The sequence below is a fragment of the Dufourea novaeangliae genome, unplaced genomic scaffold (assembly GCF_001272555.1).
Source record: "Dufourea novaeangliae isolate 0120121106 unplaced genomic scaffold, ASM127255v1 scaffold18, whole genome shotgun sequence".
Classification (NCBI taxonomy): Eukaryota; Metazoa; Arthropoda; class Insecta; order Hymenoptera; family Halictidae; genus Dufourea; species Dufourea novaeangliae.
In genome coordinates, this window is record NW_015373888.1 from 1,151,261 (window position 1) to 1,156,137 (window position 4,877).

A 4,877-nucleotide genomic window follows, 5' to 3' on the forward strand; every position below is an offset into this window, starting at 1 on the left:
GATGTTGAGCTTAGATACTGCTGTATGTAACTATGTATTATTCGAATAAAATTGTGCCCAACTCTGCGTTCTGGTGTCATAACAAGGCACACGTGAATCGTTGCACGACAGTAAACCCTGGTTAATCGTTAAATTCCACAAGGGCAGATCGCAGCACATACACGAGAAAACACTGAATACGTAAACTAAACAATGATCCAAAAGGGTAGGGGAAAGGATACCTGGGTAAACGGTCTTGACCGAAACGGACCTTCGCGTGACTTTGATTCTCAGTCTGCATTCGTAATCCACGTCGACAGCATTCAGGACAGTGGCGGACAGTTTTTGAAAAAGTGTATTTGTGTCTTTTTATACTATTAATTTTTATTTCTCCATAGTGAAATTTAGTTCAGTTTAAGTTAGTTTATTCAGCGTTTATTTTGTGTGTGAATAATACGGATCACAATCTGGCCTTGTGAATATTAACAAGTAGTTTTTAACAACTTTTTTTATAAAATTTGTTGCCTTTTTGTAGGTGTTGCATATCACGTTTTTTGTTACCAGTTACGGGTGTTTTTTCTTTTTCAAGCGACGCTAGGTCGAAACCATTTGTGACTGATTATTGTGAATTTTTGATTGTTTATAATTTCGAAAGGAAGCTTCTAAAACATCTCCAATATCATTGGATTGCAAACAAAGGCAATAGTAAATTACAGCTGAACAAATGTTAAAAAGTAGTTCCGCTTTTACGTACTAACATTTTGTTATGACTGATTATGGTACGGTATTTGAAAACAAGTTTATAGATTATATATAATTTTTAGTATTTTGAATAATAAATTAAAGCTGAAGAAATATAAAAAAAATCAATATTTGTGCTTATACGTGATACCATTTTGTTAGAAGTGCTTATCGTACGGAATTTTCAAGACAACTCTATGAATTTAGAATATTTTTTAATGTTTTTTGGTCTAGACCTTCAGGAAGGATCGTTACACATGGCAGTCATTGTAAAAATTCGGGGCTCACGTTCCACCTTATAACTCCTTTCTAATACTGAATTCTTTTTTGATAGAAAAGTACGCGAATATTTAATCATATACAGGGTAGACTATGAAACGTGATCAGTTTAGATTATTCTATTAGATATTGAACATCGTTTTAATTAAGGTAAATGGTATTTTCTTAACGTTTCTTTGGTCTAGAAGACACATAATTATTATTAAAAAACGGAAGGTGACCTTGAAAACTCTGGAAAAATGATAAAACTCTCCTTGAATGATGTTATATTAGTCCAAAAAAATTTCTATCTAGCACCTAGCAGTAAAATAATCTAAGCTAATCACGTTTTGTGGTCCACTCTGTATATGCGTATGGACGAAGTTAATAGTCAAAGTGATTTATATTCTTTTTTTAAAAAAGAAAACCCGTTTTCGACGCCCAAAAAGAACGAATATAAACTTTGTTCAAGTCTGAATGTCAGAACGTAGTTTCTTCTGTTTGTCGACCAGAGTTTACTCCGTTTTACGAAACCAATTATTTTTTACAGTGATACTTCAATCGTCGCTGACAAAACGAAGTCAATCGTTGACCTTTCTTCGATTGTGATCTTCGCAGTTAAGTGACTGTAGTTTTATAAAGGGGAACAGAACAGTATGTATCTAATTCAAAGAGTCGATATAATCGCGCGGATATCAAAAGAATACACACTTGTTAGAACTAAATCCTTGTTACGTGTACTCGAACTCGTTCGTATCGTCGATTTAGGAAAAAAAACGGCCACTTGGTACGGGCCAACTTTTTTTTCCTCGTTGTACATACCTACTTTTCTCGAACGGCAGAGAATTGTTTTGCAAGCGTTGACAGTTCTCCCCGCGAAATAATCCGCGTGCTTCTCCGTTTCGAGCAACTTACGGTTTACAAATGCGGAAAGGAGTGTAATGAAAAAAAAAAAATGAATCGATACATTAACGTTTTCCATCAAAAAATCTGATACAGTGCGTTTCATAAGAATACATTGGCCCATTAAAACTGAACGCGCCCAGTTTTTTTTTCATAAATATTGGTATATTAATTTCGTAAAAAAAAGTATATTGGGGAAGAATATTCCGATAAATTCGTACGTATTGTCATTTTGTGTTTCATAACTGTGAAAAAACTCAGTCTGCTTTTTGATCAACGGAATGTCACCGATTAATTTAATTTCACTTTCGAGCGTTTCACACTCTTCCGTATCTGCGAACAAATCGAAACGAAAGGAGAATCGTCGAGAGGAAGGATCTTCGCGGGTCGCACCTTGCTCCTTTTTTATTTTTTTTTTTTTATTTTTTCGTTGAATAACGCTCAACTGCCTTAGAGTTCGAGCTCTGAGCGACCACTGCCAGAACAGGCGCAACCAAATGCAACGGTTGCACTCGTTCGTATCGAGTTTTCTCAGATGAGATTCGTTCGACGCGATTTCTTATCGGACGAATTTTATTCAGGATTCGAAGTAGCTTGTTACGGTTAATATTTCGCCAGTTAATCGATTCTAATTCTTTCGGGCGTTGCGTACTGGCCATTCGGCCGCCTTAAATACACGAACGGAGAGACAAACAGCGCAATTGGGTTGCCGCCATAGTTCCCGTCGCTTGTGTGAATACAACATTAAGTGTAAATCCAGCATTTATTTTCATTTAAACTTATGATACCAGCAGTATACACAGCGAATCAAAGAAGTATTTGCACACATACCTAATTTTTAATATAATTTTAATGGATTCTAAATGTGCGTATCCACTTGTTGCGTATCTTCGTATCGTATCGTAGATACAATACGATACCGTACGATGATACGCAACAAATGGATACGCACCTTTAGGTTATGTCCAAAGATTCATAGAAGTAACAGTGTTTTTTACCACTATATTTTTCAAATTTACTGTTTAACGTGTTTATTGTGAATAAAGCGGTCGAAATCAAATAACATCCTAAGAATAAAATCAGGCATCGCGTATTTCTTCAGGTGCAACGTGATATATGCAATTTAATGAGGAAGACATTGGAAAATACATTACTAGCGATTTTTGCCTGAAGGACTGGAGCACGAACAGTTTAAAACCAGAGAGAATATGTTGATAATGATTAATGTAAAAAAAAAAGAATACCTACGTATTTTCTGCAAAATGGCGGCGGGAACTTTTGCGTAGACTCTATCATTTTGCGGGTCTGAAAGCTCTCGAACAACGTTGCGAGATTTTATAGTCGATAGCGTTACCGGATAGTCGGTTCATTTCCATTCGAGTCTCGTGACGTCTGTACATATAATATTATATGTATACGTACTACTATTATAGTTGAAATTAGAGAAGATTTCTTTGTAAATTACGAATTCAAGATGGCCGCCTCGTCGGGACGCACGGTCGGCCCCCCATTTCGATAGTTGACGCGTTCACGAACGATTTCAATCGCCTCTGGTTGTTCCAATACCTAACGAATTCGCATCGAAAAACAATTCCTGTAACTTTGAAAGTAAAACGAAAAAAAAAACAAATAGCGAAGATAGATTCTCGATCGAAATCCCCTAGGATGGAAGCTCGATAGTCTGCGAGCGTGTTGCTTGTTGGGTCGTCTCCTGACGCAATTATTGATAATTATCACTAAGGTGCGTAAATGATGAATAATTTATTATCGATCAAAATGAATCACCGAATTATTAATAATTTATAAAACTCTACAGGGTCCATTTATCCATTGTTTTATTGTTTATGTCGATTGTTCCGTGATCCTTTTTTCAGGTTTTTAGTTAGGTTTTTTTTTTCATTTATTCAGTCACGTGACGACCCGACGAAACTTTGTGTTTTACGAGCGAATCGGGAATGTAACGTCGCGTCCATCGACATTCGTTATGTAGGATGATAAAACAAATGAACCAATAAGGGAATCGCGATGATCGTTCGCGAGGTCGATGAACTTGCATAGAAAATGAGTTAATAGCGTTTGCCCTAAAGTAATTGCGTCAGTCGGTGAATGATACACAGGTGTGTGCAAAGTTTTGGACTCAACGCAGTGTTTCCCACGTTTGTCAACTATTTTCTTGCAGATAGATAAAGAAATAATAGTAAAATAAACTACTATGCCATACGAACATTTATGAATTTCAACACGTCCGTTGAGGTTGGCAGATTACAAAACACACTATCGACACAATTCGAAAGAAATCTTTTGCTCCATGTTTTTTTTAAAGAATACAACCGTTGTTTATCGATTGTTATCTCGAGAATTCAAATATTTACTGAAAACTCCCTTCTGGTTGTTTTACGAGGGCATTTTCAAGTAGAAATCAGACATTTATTACCGAACTCTGATCTTCTGAACAATGTCTCATCATGAATAAACAAGGGGTTACATCTGTTTGTTTCATGTAGAATTATTATGTGCTGACATCATCTGTTATAACAGAATTACTGGTCGGTACTTCCAGCGTTCATTTTTTTTTTAACCTATTCCAAAGTATTAAAATCAATGGACACACGTCTCAACTATGAAACTAATACACGAACGATTTAATCGAAACATCTTTCGTAAAGAATTTTTTATTAGCACCCTTCTTAAGCACCCTCACCTGATAACCCTGACCTTGACATACGTTATCAAGGTAATCTTCCCGAGTCACCTGCAAAAGGTTTAAACCGCCGATCATTGGTCATTAAAAAGTTATGAACAAAAAAAATGGTTGAACTTCTTCTAACTGATTCCGATCAGTATAATGCTTCAAAGTTAATTAAAGACAGTTCAAACAATGTCATTATTATCACCTGCGGATTTTTGGTGGAATTCAACGACGAAATAAACAAGTATTTATTTTATCAGTTTGTTTTCTAACTAGCTCTAACAAACCCAGATCGGTATAATGCTTT